At 48.8% G+C, this 12262-nt stretch overlaps 1 protein-coding gene across 1 annotated transcript in view; it reads left to right on the forward strand.

The window, feature by feature from the left end:
* Positions 1–11435, forward strand: part of FHIT (fragile histidine triad diadenosine triphosphatase) — a 309627-nt gene extending 298192 nt beyond the window's left edge. The window contains exon 6 of the mRNA XM_055556940.1: positions 11125–11435. The gene's annotated coding sequence lies outside the window, so the exon portion shown is untranslated. The remainder of the gene's footprint in view (positions 1–11124) is intronic.
* The last annotated feature ends 827 nt before the right edge of the window (positions 11436–12262 follow it).

A 12262-nucleotide genomic window follows, 5' to 3' on the forward strand; every position in this document is an offset into this window, starting at 1 on the left:
ATTACATGCCCTCCGAGAGCCACCCCCATGGTCTAGGATTAGCCAATCAATTTTAATGCATCTTTAAGAGATTTTTCCAAGTGTGCAAGTCAGTGCATAAGATGATAGATCACGTAATAATTAAAGCATTAAAAGAGCCCAATTGAGGATTCTCTTTCCGCCAGCAGATATCTTTAGGTCAAGAAGGGCTATAAAAACCGGCAGATCATTTTCATTCCTTTAAGACAGGCAAAAAAATGACTTAGAATGTAATTAGATGTTCTTAGCAATTTTCCTCTGCTAGAGCTCCATACCATATTCCAGTGGGGCTCCAAAAAAAATAGTACAGAACTGTGGACATTCTGAGCTGCAAGCTGATGGGGTGGTATTGTTTTGGAGAAATGAAAGCCCGTGATATTGCAAGAGTCATTTTTTAAATTAGAAATGATAAGCCAGAGTCACGGAGAGCTATGGGAAAGAGGAGCATTCTAACAGGCAGAATGCCAGTCTGGGCCACTCAGGGCTCCTCTCAGAACTCTGTCCCCTCTCTTATCTCTCTGTGACTCCTGCAAATTCCAGAGTTATCAATTTGAACAAGGAATATGTGCAATGAAGTGCATCAGCATTTATCTGTGACACCCCTATCAAGAGTTTGCTCTATTACTCTCTTTTTAAGGGTCTCTTATCTATTGGGGCAGTTCGTTGGTTTTTTTTTCCTTTAAGTTTGAAGATATTGTTTGTGGTTAATTTTTATTTCTTTAATCTTTCAAAAGAATGATACTTAATGGAAATGAAAAGTAGTGTAAGAGTTTAACAGAAAATTATTTTCAGTAAAGCCTAAGAATTCCTCTCATTATGGGTGAGATTTCATGATACTGCAGTTAAAAATATACCTTCTTTATACAGACTATTTTAACTGTTGACTGTGACTCTTAAAATGCACATCTATACCCTCAATCAGGGTTCCCATGGTGGCTCAGCGATAAAGAATCCACCTGCCAATGTAGCCTGAGCCAGGAAGATCCCCTGGAGAAGGAAATGGCAACTCACTCCAGTATTCTTGCCTGGGAAATCCCATGGACAGCGGAGCTTGGCGGATGGTGGTCCATGGGGACACAAAAGAATCAGACATGACTTAGCAACTAAAATTACAACAACATACCCTCAAACTCATCCAAGGTCATAAAAAAGAACAAACATATTAAAATAGTAAATCTGTTAAGATTGCAATCCTTTTAATGGGCCATCAGGTCATGTTCCTTCCCCATACTTTGTAAAGCCAGCCAGCCAGGCCTAATCACAGTGGGCCGTATAGGCCATAGCCAGTGACATAGGATAAAATCCAGTCTCATGGCCCCAACTCTTCCCCATACTCTTGCTTCCAGCTTTCCTGCTTCCTTGCTCTTATGAGGTTCTATCACAGAAGCTCCCACCTCAGGGCCCTGGCATTTTTTGGCCCCCATGCCTGGAATTCTTTTCTTTTCTTCTTCCATTCAGTATTCAACTCAAACGTCCACCCACTCAGAAAGGCCTTCCTCAGGTGCCCAATCTCAAGCAGAGCCCCGTTTCCTCCTTAAACTTGCCTCATTTTTCTTCACAGTGCTCAGCATCACCGGTCATCATATTATAGACTCATTGGTTTGTCTGTATCTTCCACTAGCAAGCAAGTGTCTGAGGACAGGGCCATTGTCTCTGGCTTTTAAAACAGCCCCTGGCATCTCATGGGTGCTCAGAAACACTGAGTGAATGAATGAGCGACAATAGTTCTGTAGCTTCTAGACCTTTCTCTGAACCAGGTACTATGCTAAGTGCTTCACCTGTATCATCTTCAGTCCTTATAACAATTCTGTGACATAGATGCTGTTTTCCTGTTTTGTAGATGATGGAACTGAGGCCCGGATGGGCAAAGTAATTTGATAAAGATAACACATCTAATAAGTCAGAGACCTAACTTGAGTGCAGCGCCCAGGTGCTTAAATACTAAATCAACTCTGTAGACATTCCCAGGGCTCCCCTTGCCCTCTGACCGGCTTCCCCATGTTTCTAGAGCCTGGGCTCTGGGCTACTGTCTCAGAGCTGTGCTGACCAAGAGGATGAGAATGTGAGCTACACATGTCCTTTGACATTTTCCAGAAACCAGATTAAGGACTGCTGCTGCTGCTGCTGCTGCTGCTAAGTCGATTCAGTCGTGTCTGACCCTGTGCGACCCCATAGACGGCAGCCCACCAGGCTCCCCCATCCCTGGGATTCTCCAGGCAAGAACACTGGAGTGGGTTGCCATTTCCTTCTCCAGTGCATGCATGCATGCTAAGTCGCTTCAGTCGAGTCCAACTCTGTGCGACCCCATGGACAGCAGCCCACCAGGCTCCTCCATCCACAGGATTCTCTAGACAAGAATACTGGAGTGGGTTGCCATTTCCTTCTCTGAGGTTAAGGACAAATTAGTGTTAATACCGGAGAAGGCAATGGCACCCCACTCCAGTTCTCTTGCCTGGAAAATCCCATGGACGGAGTAGCCTGGTGGGCTGCAGTCCATGGGGTCGCTAAGAGTTGGGCACGACTGAGCGACTTCACTTTCACTTTTCACTTTCGTGCATTGGAGAAGGAAATGGCAACCCACTCCAGTGTTCTTGCCTGGAGAATCCCAGGGATGGGGGAGCCTGGTGGGCTGCCGTCTATGGGGTCACACAGAGTCGGACACAACTGAAGCGACTTAGCAGCAGCAGCAGCAGCAGCAGCAGTGTTAATACATTTACCCCATATATCCAAATATTATCATTTCACTATCCTAATAATATAAAAAATCATAATACGAAAATTACATAAGTATAAAAAAAAATGTGGTGTTTTATGTTCTTTGAGTCAGTCTCTGAAGGCCGGTAGATATCTTACTGTTTCCCCAGCCTCCTTTCGGATGAGCCACGTCTGTCAGGGCTCGTTAGCCACGTGCGCCTGCTGCTGCCACCACGTTGGACACTGCAGTGTTGAGAAGGGGCTGATCTCTGCAGTTAAGCGGGTCTGGGTCCAGTCCCACTTAATGTGTGACCTCGTTCCAGCTGTGAACTGGGGCTGTAATATCCACCCCACGGGACTTATGGGAAGATTAAAGGAGTTTTCCACACATAGGTCTTCATACCTCTGAGCACAGCAGCTGGCCAGCTGACACCCTGGATGGATGGGTTTCCCTCCCACCTAGGAAAGTGCAGCCTTGGGGTCCCTCCCCTCACTCCAGTTGAGCCTCCTGAGCCTCTGTCCCCACTGTCTGCCAGGGTGGGGAGGTCTGCAGTAGGAGGGACAGAGTAGGGGAGACAGGCCCCAAGCTGAGGCCTCGTCCCCTGGACCATCCCGCTGAGCTCTGGAGTAGAGCTGAGCCTTCTAGCCCTCGTGCAGGGGGCCCTGCATATGCCCTCCCACCCTCAGGGGGTCTTGTCCTGGACTAAATGGCCCTTAAATCCCCAAAGTGAGCGATCAGCTCTATCAGAGGCGCAGAAAGCTTCCATCTCTACTGAGAAAAATCAGAGATTGCATCTTTGGGCTGGAAGGGACTTTAAAGAACATATAAGTCAACCTGTTGTTTTACAAAGGAAGAGACCGTGGCCTGGAGATCGGCTGTCAGCTGCCCGGGTGCACACAGTGATGCACAGGATTACAACCCGACCCTCTGTACTTACAGTCCGTCTGAACATACACAGCGGTGGAGCCATACAGATGCGCCCGTGCGGGCGGCTGGCGCCTGTCTGGGCCGCGTCATCTTTGTCTTTTCATTGTCTGCATTCTACTCTCAGCACTAGACCCTCAGGAGACGCGGGGTAGTGGGCAATGGCCTCTGTTCCCTACACCCTGCAGTGGTGTCTTCTTCAAGGGTTTTGAACCCTTGCTCTTTGGGTGCCATATACAACTTGCATGCAATGCAGTTCTTTGTGAGTAACAGGTAAACCATAACCTATTTGACCATCAGTTTCTCAGCAGTACAACATTAAACACGTCATCTCTGTTTTTGGTGAGAGGCTTTGCTTGGGGTTATAGACTTTCATCCATTCACCTAAGGATTTTTTTTTTTTTTTTTTTTTGGATTGTAATCTCAGCTCACACACAAGGCAAAGGCAACAGAGTTCTATCAACCTCAGTACCTTTTAAAGGTGGAAAGGAAAAAAAAAAATAATAACCCCATTAGTCTGTTAAATGTGCTGAACCCCGACAGATTCTCACTGTGACAATTCTTGAGTGTTTGTCTGTAATCCCTCAGCAAATACACCTTTTATTCAACTATGGAGTCGTAGACACTCCAGACGCAAGTGCCACTAATTAAATAACACACTCAGCAAACCCTCAGAGCCATTCATTACCCAAGGTGTCCTGCTCCATGCTCGGCTGGAAAATTCTCTTCTAACGGGAGCGCACAACTAGAGTGGAGGAGAATGCTGAAGGAAGGTGACCCTCGAAAGCACTATAAGAAGCAGTCCCTGCCAGACAGAGTAAATGAAACAGCACGCAGGCCTCCTAGCTTTGCCTTTGCCCCTCAGAGGGTTTCAAGGGAGGGAATGTGTTTCACATTGTAGGGACTTTCTTTCTCAAAATTAGTTTCTTTCATGAAAGATGGAAGTAAATATAAAGTAATCCTTTTTCATTTCGACTTGAGTCTTGGGGAAAGGTAATATCAAGCTGCAGATTTAGAGACAAATAAAGAAGCCGGTTCTTCATAAACTCTGTCTGGATGAGAAAGCCTTTTAGGGAGAGCCTTTCAAGGCACAGATACAAGGAGATGATGTCTATGGACCAAAGAGGGGAGAGAAAAGCCTTACTACCTTCAAGCGGGACATGAGAACCTGCCCAGAGAGTAGCAAGCATTGCCTAGGGCTGGGTTCACCAAGCCTGGAAGTGGGTGTAGTCTTGTTTGCCAAGACAGGATGGGATCAAAGTGGTGACCAGCCGTGCGGGGCTGCAGAGTCACTCACAGCCACGAGCGCTGGCATCGTGTTTCTTGCATATTCACTGTCCTTGGCGTTTGACTTATCCCTTCAGAGAGCAAAGTGACAATGCTGAGCCTGTGGCCACTCAGCCTGGGGGTGGGCCTGGCCTCGCCGCAGGGCAGAGAGAGGTCTGCCCCTCCCCTCCTGAGGGGGCTGGCCACATGGTGCCCGGGCTGCTTTCTGTACCCACTTCGAGATGACAAACACACAGGACTGGGAAACAGACCTCCCCGCACCCTGTTTAGAGGAAAGTTAATTAACACCCTCTAGTAGTAGGAAGCTGTTATTAATCCTCAGAGGGACAATTTTGAGTGAGAAAACGTGCTGGAATCGCCCTGCTCTCTCGAGTCTGTCCCCACATCTCTGGGTTTCCAGCGCCTGCACTTGGGTGGAGTAACCCCTTCCTGCCTCCAGGCAGAAGGACAATTGCATCACCTCGGTTACTAATCAGAGCTGCTCTCTGATCCTTGTCCCTTTTCCCCCAGCTTCTTCTTTACCTACACGCTGTAAGAGATTGCCATCAGCGGCTCTTGTGGTCCAATTTCTCAGACCAAGTTTATTAAGAAAAAATCTGAGAAACAGGGGTCGGGGTGCCTTCTCTTAGAAAGTTGCTCACCTTGTTTTCAGTGTGAGTGGGATGACTGTCCATGCCTGTCTGCCCTGTACACAGGCCTGCTACAAACCAAGAGCTACTTTTATAACAACTGTTACAGAGGAACTTTATGTTAGTGTCTCATGGCTTTGTTTTGAGCGTGAAGTGTAGTTATTTTGTTGTTGTTGTTTTTTATTGCAAGATATTTGCTTTACAGTATCGTGCTGGTTTCTGCCGTACATCAACATGAATCCACCACAGGTATATCTGTCCCCTCCCTCTTAAACCTCCCTCCCATTTCCCACCCCTCTAGGGAGTCACAGAGCTCTGGGTTGAGCTCCCTGTGTCACAGAGCAGCATTCCCACTGGCGATCTGTGTTACACAGGGTAAGGAATGCTTCCACGCTGCTCTCTCCACTTGTCCCAGCCTCTCCTTCCTCACTGTGTCTGCAAGTCTATCCTCTATGTCTGCCTCTCCACTGCTGCCCTGCAATTAGGCTCATCAGGACTTTTTTGCTAGATCCCACACACATGTGTTAATATACAGTATTTGTCTTTGTTTTAAAACCATTTCTGCGTCAGCTTTGGGAAGGAAGGAAAATGAGTTCATTCATTCATTATTTGAGGCAAGAGGCATTACTTTTGATGGACAATACTTGCCCTGCACATGTGGCTCTGCTAAGAAAGCAGAGGACAGACAACCAGAGTAGAGGCTGAATATTTGCCACGGACGCCTCCTGAAACTTGTTTCCAGTACCTACATGGCTTTGGGGCTTTCAGAGCATTCTATTGGGAGCACACTTTGGAACTGGCCTGAAGGCTTCATGCCCAGTAATTCCCTGCCAGAGAACTAGGCCACACTCTAGACAGATCAGAGTCTCTGAGGGTGGAGGGGAGGCCTGGCAGTGTTTAGACCTCCCCAGGGCATTCCCACAGAGCAGCACAGGGGAGAAACAGTATCCTAAAGAAAGATGACAGAGGATTGCATTTTTATGGTCCCAAATGTTCCCTTCACACTCTACCCAATTAGAATGAAATTAAAAGACTCTTGCTCCTTGGAAGAAAAGCTATGACAAACTTACACTGCATATTAAAACCTGAGACATCATCTTGCCTAAAAAGGTCCATATAGTCAAAGCTGAAATGGCAACCCACTCCAGTATTCTCGCCTGGAGAATCCCATGGACAAAGGAGCCTGGCAGGCTACAGTCCATGGGATTGCAAGAGTAGGACATGACTTAGCAACTAAACCTAAATCACCATGGTTTTTCCAGCAGTCATGTATGGATAAAAGGGTTGGACCATAAAGAAGGCTGAGCGCTGAAGAATTAATGGTTTCAAACTGTGGCGCTGGAGAAGACTCTTGAGAGTCCCTTGGATAGCACAGAGATCAAAATGGTCAATCCTAAAGGAGATCAACCCTGAATATTCATTGGAAGGACTGAAGCTGAAGGTTCAATACTTTGGCCACCTGATGTGAAGAGCCAACTCACAGGAAAAGACCCTGATGCTGGGAAAGACTGAAGGCAGAAGGGGATGACAGAAGACGAGATGGTTGGATGGCATCACCGACTCAGTGCACATGAGTTTGAGCAAACTCTAGGAGATGGTGAAGGACAGGGAGGCCTGCCTTGCTGCAGTTCATGGGGTCACAAAGAGTAGGACACAACTCAGTGACTGAACAACGAACAAAGACAACCAGTTAGGTCACCTGGGGGCAGCTCCCATCCAGGTTCCTCTTTAGAAAGAGAGATAGTGATCTGTTCTCTTAGTTTCAAAGCAGAAAGCCCGTCTCTCTTGGCCTTCTAGGATGCAGGAGGGATGGGGTCAAGAGGGAGGAGCCTCCTTTACTGACACAGTAAGACGAGGTTGACTTGAACACACACACACAGAGGTTGGATCTGTTTAAAACAAAGGATTCTGCCTTTTTTGTGTGTGTGAAAAGAGACTTTATGGAGCCTGGTGACTCCCACATATTAAGGGGAAGTCGGGAGTGATTCATTCAGACCCCAGCTGGGATCCCTTGACCCCCTGCACTCACCCTGCACTCACTCAGTCACGACAACAAACTGCAGATGGATTCTAGAGACTCTCCTGAAGCTTTCAGGGAGAGATGGGTGAAGAGCCCACAGCAGGTCTTACTCAAAACCTAACTGAGGCCTTCCCTGGTGGCTCGGTGGTGAAGAATCCGCCTGCCAGTGCAGAAGACTTGGCTTTGATCCCTTATCTGGGAAGATCTCACACGCCATGTAGCAACTAAGCCCATGCACCACAGCTACTGAGCCTGTGTTCTAAAGCCTGTGCTTCACAGCAAGAGAAGCCACAGCAACGAGAAGCCCACACACCACAAGTAAAGAAAAGCCCTTGCAGCAACGAAGACCCAGCAAAGCCAAAAATAAATAAATAAATAAAATTATATGTATATAAACTTACTCAAATTTTCTCCATCAGACTAGTTTACTTCCCTTCCTAATTCAAAGGTCCCCTCCCCAAATATCTTTTCTACCATCCAGGGCCACAGGGCCTCCCTTCTGCCGTCACTCCCTGCTTTGCAAAACCAAGCCCTGCCCTGACTTTGGTGATGTCACCACTTCCTCCTCCTCGTGGGGGAGGGGACATTCTCAGCTCATCTGCCCTGTGCTTCTTAGGAATGCAGAAATATTTGAAAGGCACGTGTTCATGGGAAAGATCAGTCAAACTTCAGACATTCTGGGCTCCTGTTCTCGGAACTCCAGAAGCCCCCGTTTTCTGGACTGCTCACCTGGCACCTGATGACCTGCTGTCTTGCCTCCCCTGGGTGAGGTGGTTCCCCAAAGGAGCTGGGAACACTCTGAGGATCTCATTATTCACGTCTGCACCCTCCTGAGAACCTCCCTCACGCTTCAGTATACACCTTTGTTGATATGCCCATATAAACACCGAAAACACCACCGTCTAAAGGTGAGATCAAAAGGGAAGTGGGGACACAAAGGGCGCTGATGTGTGAGGTCCGACCAGAGGATGGCGCGGGTCGAGTACGTCGCCCGCACGCACCCTCTTCGACAATGAGGCTGACTCTCCCTGTGTATCTGAGCGCTGACTTCCACTTGCTTTGGCGTTTCCTGGGTCCCTGCTGCCTGGTGGCCCTGACCAGCAGCTCCATCCAGAGCATGCACAGCGGTGAGGACGACCGAGGCTCACAGCGGCGGGCCCATCCGACGTGCCAGCGCTGCGCTGAGCACCTGTGTGTGTTCCCCCTCATTCCTCCCCATCACCCCACCACGCACGCGTCATGCTGCCTGGAGACACGCAGCCAGGAAATGACACGCCCCACGTCTCAAAGTTCAGCCTGCTCACTCGCTGTCTCTGGCATGAGAAGTGGACCCTGTGCCCCACGAGCTTCCAGACGAGTAGGAGACAAGGAGCTGCTGAAGCCAGAGCCTCAAGCGGCCAGGCGGACTGTGTGAGCGCCACGTTTGTGAACAGGATACGTGCAGGAGGCGTCGGAAGTGCACGGACAGGAAGCCTGTTCGGGAAGGGACACGGGCATCCAGGGAGGGGCAGCAGTCACAGGGCTGGTGCTGAGAAGGGCGGGTGAAGGAAATAACACGGGGCCGCGCTGTTCCAGAGACCAAAAATAAAACCGAGGGAAACTTCTAGGACATAAATCTGCCCTGGACAGGCAAGGCGGAGGAAGAGAAAGGGTACATCCATTTCCAGGCCTGCACAGGTGCCTCTGACTCTAAGTCAGTAATTGTTCAAGGACCAGGGTGATGATGAATGACCGGGAGATGACCCGTGTGTCCCGGCGAGATGGGCAGCGCTGGGAACCACTGGGGAGGATCCAAGTGTCAGACAACAGGGAGACAGGCCCCCTTCTGCGGGGTCGGGAAGAGTGCAAATGGATGGATACCCGCCTCACTCATAGACATAGGGACCTGGGGAGGCGGTGAGTGTACCCTGAGCTAAAACATGAAGGCCGAAGCGGAAGTGACTGTGCTGCTGTGTTCTGGATCCCAGAAGGGAGCCGATGTGATTCCAAAGGAATGCCCTGCCTGCCCTTTGCTCTCTGCCCCTCTCACGAACTTGCAGAAAATGTATAGCGCTGGACCCACTAACAACTCACTCCGTGAGGCTGAAGTGGGCGCTGGTGTGTCATTTCCGGTGGGTTGAATGGGACTTGATTGAGCATATCCTTGAACTACACGCTGGAGTTGGCCAGCAGCTGGGCCTTTGCACCTAGGCCTCCCACGTGTTGTACTCAAAGCCATAAATAGCAAACAGGAAACGAAAAGCTATGGAAATCTTCACTCAGGTCTCTGGAAAACCCCAAGGGGAAGTCTCTTTGCACTTCTGAAAAATGTTTCTCAAAATCTCTTCATCTATCACATCTGTGGTAGCTGCCCCAACATGTCCTAAGAGCCCCTTTCTTTCAGCCTCCCTCAAACTATGGAATCTAGGCTGTAAAATTCTCCTCTTTCTTCCCTTCTTACTTAAATTTCTGTTTCCTGGAATGGTCTGCCCTTTCCAATGTCCTTCAAGCAAGCAGTCCCAGCTAGTCTGACTCCTGACCACACCCATGTTCATTTAAGTCGCTCAGTCGTGTCTGACTCTCTGCGACCCCGTGAATCGCAGCATGCCAGGCCTCCCTGTCCATCACCAACTCCCAGAGTTCCCTCAAACTCATGTCCATTGAGTTGGTGATGCCATCCAACCATCTCATCCTCTGTCGTCCCCTTATCCTCCTGCCCTCAATCTTTCCCAGCATCAGGGTCTTTTCAAATGAGTCAGCTCTTTGCATCAGGTGGCCAAAGTATTGGAGTTTCAGCTTCAACATCAGTCCTTCCATGTAATAACCATGTAACTAATCACAGTAACTAAGGCCCAGAAGCCGAGGCTCCAACAAGTTCTCCTCCAGGGTGAAGAGGGTGTCAGAGCTGTGAAATGCATTTCTGTGACCTAGGAATAAGATGAGAGGGCTTCCTCCAACTTTCCTTCTTTATAAGTATTACTCATTTGCATTAGGCCCAGCCTAAATCCTTCAGGTAACTCGCCTTGCAGCAAAGCTGATTCCGCACACTACAGACGTACAAGCTCAAGAATTCCCCAGTCCGGGGGCAGATGCCTTAGACTCATATGGAAAACTTGTTAACAAGCACAGATTCTTGGCCTTCTCTCCACACCTGCTAATTCAGAATGTGGACAGACTGGGGAAATCGGTGTTTTTAAGAAGCTTCCTAGGTACTCGTGATAAAGGCTCCGCTTGGGAGTCTCTTCTGACCTAATTCAAGGTCTGAATTTAGTTCATTTGCTATGTAAGATGTGTGTCCAGAAAACAAATTAAGAGACTATGCAGCTGACCCCTGGGGCCTGGGTTGTGGACAGAAAGCATAGAGCATGTGGGGATCCAGGGAGCATGGCATTAGCAGGGCTGGAGTCCGCCCACACCCCGTCATATACCTGCATCTGCGTGGCTTCAAGTAGCATGTTAATGGCCATCTGAGAAATCGGCAGTGAGCAAACTTACCTTGTGTTTATTGCCATGATTTTAAAAATGCTATTTGTTCTCACTAAATGTCTAGTTTTATGTCCTGTCATTTCTAGGCACGGAAGGAACGGGAACAAATCCCCAGGCATAAGGAAACAGGCCTCATGCTTCAGGGCCCTGCGGCCTTGGAAATGCAGCTAAGCAAACTTTATTACATCCTACAATTCGACAGCCTTTTGGAAAGCATTTTATTATGCTTGTGGAAGCCAACGGGGTTATGTTTCAATCACCATGACTGACAGGCTGCCTTCAAGACCACAGCACCCACTTGCCCTTCCATACTTCCTCAGCTACGTACTTAGAATAGAACTTTTCTAACTTGTCCCTTGGCCTGGATGGGAAATAAAAATGCTAGTTAAAATATTTATCTTGCGTGTTGGCTAACTGAAAAATCTGACGTTTGGGGACCTCACAAATGAGCATATTGATCGCTCAGACCTGCCGTGCTTCCTGTAAACCAAAGGTCTGCTAAGGCTGAGAGAAGATTTAGAGAGTTTCCGCAGAGGAAAGTAAGAAAATAGGAGGAGGAATGTACACCCTTCCCTTGGTTATATTCTCTTCTCGCCTTGGGTGCCGAGAGACAGAGCTGACAGAGCCTAAGGAGGCAAAATCAGCTTCAGGACACTGATCAATATGGTATGTGCAGATCGGACTCCTTGGTCTGGGCGCTGGAGTGGCGGGAACACAAGGAAAAGAATGGGAAGGTTCTCAGTGTTGGTATAGGAAGCACGCCCCTTGCCCATGACAGTCAGTTTCTTCAAGGAAGGACGACAGAAGCAGGCCCTTTCTTTCCTCTGGCAGATTAATAAAACAGGGGATTAGAGCTTATAGAGGAAAAGAAAACATACCAGTAGCACTGCTACAAGGAACCAAAGGCAGGATTTTTCTTCTTCACGAAAAGCCTCCTTGAGAATCTCTTGGCTTACGGACTGCTCTGACCGCGACGCCATCCGCAGTGCGGTGTGAATGTTTCCTGTGACTTGTGACAGATTCACCCCAAACCAGGCAGCTTAGAACAGCAGAAGTGTGCCCGTCCCAGCTGTGGGGGCCAGACGTCCACAGTCCTGCCAGGCTGGGCTCCCCCAGAGGCTCTGGGAGTCTCTCTGCAGAGGTTCCGCTGGCAGCCTCGGAGTTCCTTGGCCTCACCCTCGTCTCACCTCTCTCTCACACCCGCTGTTGTTCTCTGTGTGTCTC

The sequence above is a fragment of the Bubalus kerabau genome, chromosome 20, assembly GCF_029407905.1.
Source record: "Bubalus kerabau isolate K-KA32 ecotype Philippines breed swamp buffalo chromosome 20, PCC_UOA_SB_1v2, whole genome shotgun sequence".
Taxonomy (NCBI): domain Eukaryota; kingdom Metazoa; phylum Chordata; class Mammalia; order Artiodactyla; family Bovidae; genus Bubalus; species Bubalus kerabau.